The sequence below is a fragment of the Neovison vison genome, chromosome 8 (assembly GCF_020171115.1).
Source record: "Neovison vison isolate M4711 chromosome 8, ASM_NN_V1, whole genome shotgun sequence".
Classification (NCBI taxonomy): domain Eukaryota; kingdom Metazoa; phylum Chordata; class Mammalia; order Carnivora; family Mustelidae; genus Neogale; species Neogale vison.
The window spans coordinates 137393128-137405747 of NC_058098.1; the positions used below are offsets into that span (position 1 = coordinate 137393128).

Here is a 12620-nt window from a genome sequence, read left to right on the forward strand (position 1 = left end):
TTCTGCGTCTTTTAAAAGTATTTGCAACAGTATTTGTCATCCACTCGTTCCACCATATCTGTCATGGCAGAATGATAGAAAACAGATAAATATAAAATATAACTTCAGGGAGTGATACATGCTTTAAAGCCAGGTAAGCATATAGGGTGGCTGGGGTGGGGTGAAGTGAGTAGAATTTTTACAGGGTCATGAGGAAGACTTCTCCGAAGGAGGGACTGTCGAGCCAAGCTGGGAATGTAGAGAGAGCCATGCAGGAATGTGGGGAAATGTATTCCAGGGACAGTGAAAAGGCCCTGCGGCTGGACTATGCTTGGTGTGTTTGAGAAACAAAAGGAAGCCAAGTGTGGCCAGGATAATGGGTAAGAGGTAGAGCTGTGGGCCTCAGGGTGAGAGCACTGGGCAGGGCCCTGACTGCCTGGAGGTCTCCTGGCCCCACAGGACTGATATCAGCCAGTACATCCATAGTCTGTCCCATGCGTGATACCAGAGGTTCCTGGTAGATCGCACCTCCTGGTTACCACACTGGCTCCCACCAGGGAAGAAGGAAGGGAGAAGGGGCAGCTCATGGATCAACAGGAGGCCAGTCAGCAGGGCACGGCTGCCTTGTACTTCCCACATAACAGGGTGCCGGCCTGTGGGGATGATAGCCTTCGTGGAATTTTGGCTCAGAGAGGCTGGGGAGAGCCTGGGGGAGCAGACAAGTGGGGGCCCCACACAAGTACTAGCCAAGCATTTGGGGCTTTGTTGGAATAGCAGTACTTCCTCCCCGGGTGGGAGGCTGCAAGGAAGGAAGGGCCCAAAGATTCCAGCGTGTAGCTCCCGTTTTTCACCATTCATACCCAATTTCACTTGCATTGAAGGGTGTGTGTTTGTCAAAACCCACCACAGGCCTTCTACTCAAGGGCATTAACCAGTGCTCGCTTCGGCAGCACATATACCAAGGGCATTAACCACCGGGTTTTCTTAGTAAAGTGGGAGCTAATGTGTATCTAGCATTTTCTGATCCAGGCACCATTCTAGATTGGTTACCCATGAGCCCCATTTTCTGGACAAGAAAATGAAATCAAAGGTTATCTAAAATTTGTGTAAGTGTCTAAGCCAGGAGTCAAAACCACGCAGCCTAGTAGGGCCCACAGTTTGGGCCACCGTGCCCTGAGCCTCTCAGGAAGGGTTGGGCTCAACGCCATTCGACCCAGTGCTCCACAAAAGGCTTTCGTGACTTAGCCAATAGGATATTGAATATGAAAGAATCAGATGACACTGGAAGGAACACGAAATATTTGAACATAATTGCTCTTGGTTGAATAGCAGCTGAGAGACAATTCATTACCACACACAATATCGTTACTGAGAGAAATTCTCTATTTTGAGACTACAAGTTAACCTAGTGGCTACTGATTTATTAAGGAAGTTATTGGAGAAGTTGGCTGCATTTCCTTCTGTCAAGCCATAGCTCCAATAGCGGCATTACTTAATTTGTGAGAACATATCAAAAGCTCACACCAATAATTTCTGAAAACCAACAAATGACTTAGAAGTTATTAGACTGATTTGGTGAATGTTCTGTTATAATTTATTTTGTTGGCAGTTTTATTCTTTTTAAAAATATTATTTATTCATCTCAGAGATGGTGTGGAAGGAGCAGAGGGAGAGGGAGAGAGAATCACAAGCAGACTCCACACCCAGCACAGAGCCCCGTGCGGGGCTTGATCTCCTAACCTTGAGATCATGACCTGAGCATAAATCAAGAGTTGATCACTTAAGTGACTGAGCCACTCAGGTGCTGAAGTTTTATTCTATAAACAGATTTAGTTTGGGTTATTTAAAAATTAAAAGGGAATACATTTTAAAATTTCCACTTATATAGACTCTTATACATGAATATATTATTGAATATGGGTGTTTTGAATATTCCTTCTGAGGCCACGGTTAGACATTTCAATTTAATTCTAAGTGTGCTGAGAAGTCATTAAAGGGTTTTGAACAGAGGCGTGGCAAGGTTTAATTTACACTTTGAAGTACTGTTCAGGTCTCTGTGGGAAACGAACCACAGAGGAGAAGGAGGAAGGAAGTTGACTCACTGGGAGGACCAGGACTTGGTTTTGGGCGCCACAGTGAGCAAGGAGAAGCAGATTCACTTTGAAGGTGGAGTCAACAATGGACTGGGCGTAGCTGTGAGAAGAAGAGAGGAATCAAAGACGGCATAGTGAGGTCATGGTGGAGCCCTTCACTGGGATGGTGACGGGCAGGTCGGTGGGGGGCCGGGATCCAGATTTGGGACCTGTTAAGTGACTGTGAGAAATATAGGAGGAGATACTGAATAGGAATTTGCACCAGTGAATCGAGTTCAAGGGAGGTGTTCTGGCCGGAGATACGAATTTCGGAGCCGTGGTGTAGACATGAGTTTTAAAGCCCAGGACTAAATGCAGACACTTAGGGAGTGAAAGTAGATCATAGATGAGGGGAAGGGACCAGGGCTGAGACAAGGGCACTGTAACAGGTGGAAGTTAGGCAGAACAGAACAATCCAGCAAAGATGGTGGCAGGAGAGAACCAATGGAAGGCAGTGACCAGAGCCATATGACTAGAATTTCAAGAACGAAGAAAGGTCAAATGCTGTTAAGAGGTGGGTGAGCTTAGCCCAGCACCCAGCGAGATAGTCATCATGGACGACATGGTTTCAGTCAAGTAGGAAGGGTGGAAGTGTGATTGGCATGGGTTCAGGGCAGAATGGGAGGAAAGAGTAGACAAGGCCTGTGGGAATTTTGCTGGAAGGAAGAATAAGGAATTGGTCAGCCGTTCAGGGAGACACAGTGCGGTTGAATATGGAAGGTTGCAGCATGTTTGTGTGCTCGTGGAAAAGCAATATTGGCTAGCAGGAGAGAGAGGGGAGATTACAGGCAAAGTCCAAGCAAAGCCCTTGAGTGGCTGAGAGGGACAGATCTGGCGCCTGATGAGCCTGAGGGGCTGCATTATTCTGTCCTGACCAGGCTGCAGGAATTCCAGGAATGTGACCACCACTCCACCAGGCAGGGCCCCTGGTCGGGGGCCCTAGTGGCCACATTAGAGATGGCCCCACTGCCTCATCCCAACTTCCTAACTCTGCCAGCATCCCAGGGCTTGGAACCCAGCACGCCTCCACTGAAAGTTCACTTAAGGAGGTTCTACTAAGTATGGAAATAGCTAAATGTCATTTCAAGGACCCAACAGAGCAGAGACTCTGTAAGGAGAATAGATTTGAATCCTGGCCCTGATACGTATGGGGTAGCTACGTGACCTGGATGGTCACTTCTCTGGGGCCCGGTTTTCTCATCTGCAGTGTGGGGATAATAACTTCAACAAAACACCTGCTGAGACTGTAGGGTACGAAGGAGGTAACAGCGCACAAAGAATTTGTCAAAGCTCTGTAAACTGGAAAGTGAAAACAGATGCCATCAATGGTCATGAGGCTCAGTTTACCAGATCATTGCCCTGCTTATCTCCCTGAACAGGCAGCTTGTGGAAGAGGCATTTCTAAGGACACATTCTGGGCCACGCCTCTCTGTGGGCTTGATTTTCATAACTAGACTTTTAAGTTTTTGTTTTCAATAAAGATAAGAGCAAGTCTTTAGCTTGCTGCTTGCAAGAGCCTCCAAATTTCATCACAGGCCTAAGTGTATCACTTGAAGACCATCGGTGGAAAGAGCATCATAGGTTAAAAGGGAGGGAGACATATTATTAACTTCAAAGCTTTCTTGGAACCTATTAAGTGTTAATCACAAAGCACATGGATGTTCCTGACAGCAAACACTATCTGGGCACTTCTCAGATGTATGAGCCTTCCTCCTTGGCCTCCGATCAGCATTTCTGCTGAAGGGAAGAGAGACTCTAGTACATCACCCAATGAATGGACCTTCTAGGTGTTCCGAGGCCTGCTCACGGCCTGGTCTGTCCACAACCAAAGCTGAAATCTTTTGTGGTTTGCCTAGTGCTGGGAGGAAGGCTGGAGGAAGGAGTTCTTGCGGGCCCATTGTGTGTCAGGCTCGGCACCTGGCCCATTGCACAGGTCATCTCGTCATTGAGCAGGGAGGTAATTGTTCTCTTCTCATCAAACAGGAAGAGAAACAGAGACTCAGGAGGTCAAGCCAGGTCATGCGGCCAGCAGGAGGACGAGGGGGAATCTCGCTCAGTTCTGTCTGCTCCAAAGATCCTGCTCACCCTGCTCCCCGGGTAGGTGCTTCCTAAAGGTTTGTTTCGTGAATGAGTAGTTGGATATAAATAAAGTTCTCTGGATCCAAAACTGCCTTGTCAAAGGACATCAACCGCCAGAAGGCACAGCCCCAATTAAACAGAAGCAAAACAACCTTCTAAGATTGTGTGAGGTACTCAGAGTTTGCCTTAAATAACTCAGGAGTTTCCCAGACTCTTGAGTGATAAGATCTCAGGCAAGCTGCAGAACCTGTTGAGGGCTGGTTTACCCATTTCTAGTCACGGGGCCCTCCTCTCCCTGCTCCTCCCTCCCTTTCAGGAAGCCAACTCAGCAGAGCCGCAGGACTTGGAGCTCCGGCTATGGGCTAGAAAATTCTTGGAAGAGCAGTCCTGGCTGGTGACCATCCCGTGGCCAGGACTACCTACATAATTTGTGCAGAAAATGAAAGTGGAATCCCTGGTACAAAACTTAGTAAGAATTTTCAGGGGGCAACAGCAGATCATTAAACAAACGTATAAGGTCCTGGTGACCGGATAGTCTGCACACCCATGAAGCCAGCCTTTGCCTGGAGCCCTTGATTTGGGAGAAGGGGAGAAGAAATCTTAGAAGGGGATTGGGTGGAGGGGGCTCTGGGTAGCTGAGACAGTTCAGTGTCAGACTTTTCATTTCGGCTCAGGTCGTGATCTCAGGGTGGTGAGATCGAGCACCATGTCTGGGCTCTGCACTGGGTGTGGAGCCTGTTTAAGATCCTCTCTCTCCTTCTCCCCTTCTCTGCCCCCCCAAAAGAAGGGGATTTGTGGGACATCATGAAAGCACCAAAAATAGGACCGGTTGAATACTTACAGAGGGACATCTGGGTGGCTCCAGTTGGTTAAACTTTTGACTCTTGGTTTCAGCTCAGGTCATGACCTCAGGTCCCCAAGTTGGGCTCCCCGCTCAGCAGGGAGTCTGCTTCACCCACCCCTCTCTCCCTCTGCCTGTCCCCCTACTTGTACACACACTCCTTCCCTCTCTAAAAATGAATAAATCTTTTTTTTTAAATAGCCATGAAGATCAGGTTCTGATTTCTTGAAACATACAATTCCAGAATATAAAGTTTCTGAAAGTCAGGTAGAGCTACTCTTCCATTTTACGGATGAGGAAGTTGAGATCAAGGCAGAAGCAGACAGAAGCAGTGACTTGGGGAGTCATGGGGTCCCACAGAGAAGGCACCCCCTCTCTGGATTTCAGTCTCCTTATCACTGAAACAACACAGGCTGAATAATGCATTATTTCCGATTTCCACCAAAAAAAAAAAGGCCAAGTCCACAAGGACCAAGGAAGTGGAAGGAGGAGGTGATGGCAGCTGAAGAGGAACTGGAGAGCAGGCAGGTGGGGCAGGAGGAAGCATAGACTAGAAACTGGGGAATTGAGTGACATCTGAATACTGCTCTTAACTTCCTTTCCAGAATGTCAGTAGCAAGTTTTACAGCTCCCCAGGCAGGAGACAAGAGTCTTCTCTGGTCTAAATTTCAGAAACTACCATTTGGGATTCTTCATAGTGAGTGGGCTTGAACTCTATCCTATTAGGCGGAAGCTCTTGGGCCCACATCTGGCTTATGTGCAAAGAGCTTTCTAGGCTCCTGAGAGCTGATGGCATCCAGCACCTCTGGATGTGGGAAAAGGCTTCTAACTTGAAAAGCAGATAGCAAGTAGAAAAAAGAATTGGGAGAAATCAGACAGCTTCAAAATAAAAACTTAATATACAAAATAAATTCAGAGATCATTCCAGAACAAAAAGACGAAAGAGATGGAAAACCGCAGAGAAAAAATAAAGCAAGAAAGTAAGTCTGCAGGGTTGAAAACCATATGGTAGAAATGCCAGATAGAGAGCCAAGGGGATAAAATTATCAAGGAAATAATACAAGGAAATTTCTCAGAACTAAAGCATATATCTCCAACTCAAAAGAGCTAGCAAAAATAATGGAAAAGGCCCAGAGTCAGATACAACATGGGAACTTTTTGAATATCAGGGATACAAAGATGCTGTAAACTTCTAGGGAGAAAAAGAAAAGAATCAGAATCTCTTGTCCTCTCCACAACACACTGGAATCTTGTGGACAAGGGACCAATGACTTGAGTGTTCCAGTCCACACCCTACAACTCTATATTCAGCCAAACCGTCCATCAGATAGGGTAAACTATGTGAGGCATGCAAGATCTAGTATCATTTCCTTCCCTTGTTCCCTTTCCTTATACCTTTAGTGGACTACCAAAGGTGATGATCCAACAAAGAAAGGAGTAAACTAAGGAAGGAACCCATAGAATCAAGGAAGCAAGGACTCTAAAGCTTAAGAGTCCCTGTGATGATGGTGAATGGAAATTTCCAGATGGCATCTGTATAATGTCCAGTCTAAATTGATGTCCAGTGAAGAGCGTGGTAGGAAGACTCTGAGGCGACAGTCTCTAGGAGTAAGAGTATACGACATATTGGAGATTATGGAAAACACTATTGATAGAATTGAGGTAGACTTTGTTAGAACGTTAGGAAGAATGAATGATGTGTAGAAAATCAGGCATATGGAAAGAAGAGGAGGAAACGAGTAAATCCAGTAAAAGTGAGGGACTGAATAGGAAATTTGGTGTGAACATGGTGTTAATGTGGTTCTCTAGTAAATGCCATTTGTGTAGTCATGATCAAGTTTATATACTGACTATATAACTAAAATTGTTGTATAACTGTTGGGGGGGGAGGGAAGGGGAAGTAGGGAGGTATAAGAGATCTCAGTCCTTATTTATCATTGTAGGAACTCAGTATAACATCTTGGAATGTTAAGTAATGCATTAAGAAACATGGATAGCTCCAGTCCCATGGTTTTAAATATCATCTGTAAGACTTCCAAGTTTAAGATGGTGAGAGGAAGACATTCCTACTTCTTTCTTTCTCAAAAACTACCTCAAACAACAAAGAAAATAATGAACAGAAACACAGATTCTATCCTGGACATTAGAAAACACTGCAATGCTGAACCTTTACACATGCAGCTAAATGGCTAGAAGAATGACAAATGACAAAAAACAAGTGAACAAAGATGAATCCAAATCCCACTAGAAATATAATTTATTATAATAAAATTCACCGATTTTAAGTGTATGTGATGAGTTTTGGCGTGTGTGTGTATGTACATATACATATACACATATGCAACCACTACCAAAAAATTTGATTTAGAACATTGCAGTCAGTTCCCATCTTCAAGCCCCAAACCCCTAGCAAACACTGATCTGCTATCATCACCATAGACTTGCCTTTTTTTTTTTTTAAAGATTTTATTTATCTGAGAGAGAGAGAGAGCAAGAACGTGAGGGGGCGGGCAGGAGGAGGCAGAGGGAGAGGGAGAAGCAGACTCCCCACTGAGCAGGAGCCTGAGGACGCAGGGTTCGATCCCAGGACCCCTGGGATCATGACCTGAGCTGAAGGCTCAGCCACCCAGGCACCCCTGGACTTGCCTTTTCTAGAACTTCGTATAAATACATACGGTGTGTGTAGTGGTGCCTGGGTGGCTTAGCTGGTTAAGCATCCGACTCTAGGTTTCAGCTCAGGTTATGATCTCAGGGTTGTGGGATCAAGCCCTGCAGCAGGCTCTGAGCTCAGTGTAGAATCTTCTTGTCCCTCTCCCTCTTTTCCTCCACTCCCCATTGCTCACTGTCTCTCTCTCAAATAAATAAATAAAATCTTTAAAGAAAAACACACATACATTGTGTATTCATTTTAGATATGGCTTTTCTCATTTAGTAATGCTTTCGTGATTCCACCATGGTATCGGGTGTATCAGTAGTTCATACCTATTAATTGTTAAGCAGGATTCCATTAAGATACAGATTTTTCTTTATTCACTTACCAACTGATGAGCATTTGGATTGCTTCCAGTTTGGGGTTACTCTGAACAAAGCTGTTATGAGTCTTCACGTATAAATCTTCGTGTGGACATAATGTTTTCATTTCACTTGAAAAATGCTCAAGAGTAGAATTTCTGAGTCATATGGTAAGGGAATGTTTAACTTTGTAAGTAAATGTAAACCGTGGCTTCACGTTGTAGCCAAACCTTGGCATTGTCAATCTAGTAAGATTTATTCACTTTAAGGGATATGCAGTAGTACCTCCCTTTGGTTTAAATTTACATTTCTTTAATGACTAATGATGTTGCACATCTTTTCATGTGCTTATTTAGCATCTGTATTTTTAAAGTAAGATGTCTACTCAAATCTTTTGCCTGATTTTAAGTATCTTTTCTCATTATTGAGTTGTGAGTATTCTTTATATCTTATGAACACAAATACCTTATTTTATGTATGTTTTGCTAACATAGTCTCCCAGTCTGTGGCTTGCTTTTTCATTTTCCTAACTGTGCTTTCAAAAATCACACATTTTTAATTTTGATGGTCCAAAGTATTGATTTTTTTATGTGTCCTATTTTTAAAATTTTGCCTAATTCAAGGTCATTAAGATTTTCTGCTGTTTTTTCAAAATAAGGTTTATAGTTTTAGTTCATTTTTGTGCGTATAGCCAACCAATTATTCCAGCACCTTTATTGAAAAGATTATCCTTTTCCCATTTAATTATCTTGGCATCTTCTAGAAAATCAGTTGACCATATTTTTGTGGGACCTCTTTCTGGACTTTCTGTTCTATTCCACTGGTTTCTATTATATGTCACCTTTAGTTCAGCACCATACTATCTTGATTACTCTTAGCTTTATGGAATATCTGGAAACTAGATAGTGTAAGTCCTCCAACTCTGCTCTTTTTTGATATTATTTTGGCTGTCCACATACATTTTGATTTGCTTACTGAATTTTAAAATAACCCTGTTCATATTTTGAATCTCATTGTGTTTAAACTATAACTAGTTTGCAGGAGAACTAGCATTTGGGGGATTGAAGGTACAAATTGATATTTTAACAATATTGAATCTTCCATTTGATGAATATGGTATATGTCGCCATTTATACTTATTTTTAATTTCTCTCAGTAATGTTTTTTACTTTCCAGAGTACATTTATTGAACATATTTGTTAAATTTATCCATATTTCATAATTTTCTTTCTCTCTTTGTGTGTGTGTGTGTGTGTGTGTGTGTGTGTGTGTGTGTGTGTTTGAGAGAGAGAGAGAAAATGAGGGAGGGAGGAAGAGAGGGAGTTTCCTCTATGTTTCCCAAAGTTGAGTAAAAGAAAATTGGGTAATTAAGGATTGTGGTTAGCTGAATTCTAGTTAAGTCAGATTTTACTGTATTTGGCATCCACACTAATAGCTCTGATTATGTCATGCCCGTGTTCAAAAACCTTCATTGGGAAATAATTATGGGATATGCTCAAAGAATGTAGTATCAATTTACAAAGGAGAAAATTGGAACAGCCGAGCAGACCGATTAACTAGACGGTGCTGTATTCTTACCATGCAGCCATAAAAATAACATGATGCAACAGTGGCTTTCAGAAAGGGGTCAGGGTGTCTTCCAGGGGCAGGCCGGCGTCAGAGTCTGCACTCATGCTCTCATCACAGTAGCCTTATTTTTATCCTTTTTGGCTTTTACGGTTCCTGGTAGGATTCTGTTTAAACACAGAGTTCCCAGTGCATCAAATGTTTAAAAATCATTATTGTCAAAAAATTCTGAATGACCAAGAAAGACATCTGTGGACTTAAAATCAGATTAGAGAAGAATCAGTGTGTTGTGTCCTTGGGGAAAAAAGGAGATACATGTGTACAGAATGACGTTGAAAGGTTATACATATATCAGACATTAATAGCAAGTCTATTTGTGCAGATTGTGAATTATTTCTAAATGCTCTTGTTTGTATATTTCTAAATGTGTACAATGTAGAGTGTAAGTTCTTTAATGAGAATACAGATTCCTTAAAGGGCCATTCAAGGCTTTCCACCATCTGACACTGAATGCCTTCCCAGCCTCCCTGCTATGCTGCAAATCCTCCCTGAACCACAAGGTTAGCCTCAGAGAATTACTCACCATTTCCTGAGTAGGCCCTGCCTCTCCCTGTCCCCACACCTTTTCTCCAGCGAAGTTCTTAGCACGGCATTCCCTAGCCGTACACTATGGCTTCCCACTGGAATTCAGCCCATTCTAAATGCATGTGATAAAATGTAAGGTAAAGAGAAAAACAGTTCAAAACTACATCAAGAGTGTGATTTCAACCAGTTAAAGAAAAAAAGTCAAGAAAAAAGCTGGAGGGAACGATGTTAAGCCATGCACAGTGACAACACCTGTGTACTGGGATTAGCAGTCTTTTGTTTTGTTTGTTAGTTTGTCATGCTTTCCAAATCTATGAAGACCTAATCAAATAGTCAAAAAGGGGGGAAATCATACTCATCTTAGGACCTATATCAAATGTCAACACCTCCAAGAACCTTTCATGAAGGACAACAATAATACATTTCTTGAACACTCCAGGCTGTGTCTCCAAGCAATTTAACTGTTTCTGTGTCGCGTGACACAGGCCAAAGCAGAGGACTGTCTGGTTAACACTGGCCTCTCCTTACTGAATAAGTCACCTCACCTCTCTGGGTTGCTCGTTCCTCCCAGGGTTGTGGGAAGGGTTCACTGAGACCCCGTGACTATACGCTGGAAACTGGAAAGTGCTATTCAAACGTAGGCCATGTCAGATTCCCATAGGGCGCTGAGGCTCAGTCACCCCGAACTATCCACCACAGGTGACACTCAACAAATGGTGATTGGTTTAAATCTCTTTGTAGTTCCAAAACTCAAGCAAAAGCCTCTGCTGAAATGCTACCAGTAGACTGGGATTTGATAAAGGTCTGTGCTCCAGAGAGCCCATGATTTTTACGGAGATTTGATTTTCCTTTGCTGTTCCCAGCACTTGTGGCCTTAATGGGCAAGCTGGTACTGGGTCAATCATCAGCGGGGCCGGGCACAGCCCCGGAGCTGGGGGGTGGGGTGGGGGGGTTGCTCTTCAGCATTTATTAAAAATAGGAAACGAGACTACAGTAACACTTGCCATGAAGATGGCTCTGCAGCCCTGGGCAGGCTATTCCTTGTCTACTTCTCAAACAGAGACGACCCAGAAAAGAGCCAGCCTCCAGGCTGGCCCAGCCATGGCCTCTATTAACTGGACAGACTTCGGGAGAGACAGCGGGGAAGCCACCTGCTTTGTCCAGGCCAACTTCTCATTCCTCAGAGGGTTCTTGAAGCCCCAAGAGGGGACATGGCTTGCCAAGGGCACCTGCTAGTTAGTAACAACTAGTTAGCACTGGAACTAGAGCTTACATGTGTGTTACTTGCATCAGCTGGGATCGCTCTAAGGAAGAAGGAATTCCCACTCGACTCCATCCCCTGCCACACCAAGCAGAGCCTGGCCCTAGCTGGTCTTCTGTGATTGTGAACACAGCCGTGTGCAAGTCAGGCAGGGCTCTATCCTTGAAATCCAACTATGGCCCTCAGGAAAAATTCTTTCCAGACTAAGAAAGACCGAGCCACCTGTCCAGGACCAGAGCTCTGGAGTGATTTACAAGCATCGGCTATCATGGCTTTCTTACGGGGAGAAGCAACCACGAAAATCATGATGATGAGAACCAAACCAAGCAGACATACTAGAGAAGGAAGACCTGCTCAACAGAGATAAGAAAAAACTCCAGGGGCGCCTGGGTGGCTCAGGGGGGTAAGTATTTGCCTTTGGCTCAGGTCATGATCTCCGGGTCGCAGGATCAAGCCCCGTATTAGGCTCCCTGGTTGGGGGCCAGTCTGCTTCTCCCTCTGCCCCTCACCCAGCTTGTACTCTTTCGTGCACACACACTCTCTCTCAAATAAATAAGTAAAATCTTTAAAAAATAATAAAAGCAAAGAAGTTCTAGAACCTTCCAAAAGTCCGTGATTCACAAATGCCAACAGAACCTACGACTTTTCCTAACAACAAATGCCAAATACAGATTGAAAACATTCACAGGACCCATTGGCCTCTTGGCAAGCTCAGCTTTGCTGCAGAGGCCTGGGAGACCCACAGTCCTCCCGGGGTCACGACGGGTTTGGGCACCTGTCCCCAGCTCTGGGCCTGGCCACCCCATCATGTGTCAGGAAAGTGACATGTTACCCTGTGAGGTGGCTTCCAGAAGAGCTCATGTGAAACAGAGACGCTGGGAGCAGGACACCTCCAGGAGGCTTTGGGTCCTCAAGAGTGAACCTGCATATTCCTCGCAGCCAGGAAGCCTTTTCCAAGATTTCTCACGGCATTTCCATCCATTTCCACATCTCTGAACTCTTCCCTGGAAAATGCTGCAGACAACAACCACAACAAAAAGTGTGTGTGTGGGGGGGGTCTCACCACTGCTGTGAGAACTGTGAGCCCCGATAAGTGAGCTCCTTTGCCTGTACACAGAACCCAGAGAAGAGAACACAGGAAAAAAACTCAGCATGCACGATACCC

The 12620-nt window shown here is 44.3% G+C and overlaps 1 long non-coding RNA gene across 2 annotated transcripts; it reads left to right on the top strand.

Annotated features, from left to right (window-relative positions):
- The first annotated feature begins 2054 nt into the window (after nucleotides 1-2054).
- LOC122915819 lies at nucleotides 2055-11848 on the top strand. 2 transcript variants are annotated; one of them, XR_006386095.1, is made up of 3 exons: nucleotides 2055-2211; nucleotides 4095-4212; nucleotides 11743-11848. It is a non-coding gene; the product is annotated as an uncharacterized LOC122915819 (long non-coding RNA). The 2 variants fall into 2 exon arrangements; XR_006386096.1 differs by lacking the exon at nucleotides 2055-2211 and adding an exon at nucleotides 2597-2625.
- Nucleotides 11849-12620: the final 772 nt, after the last annotated feature.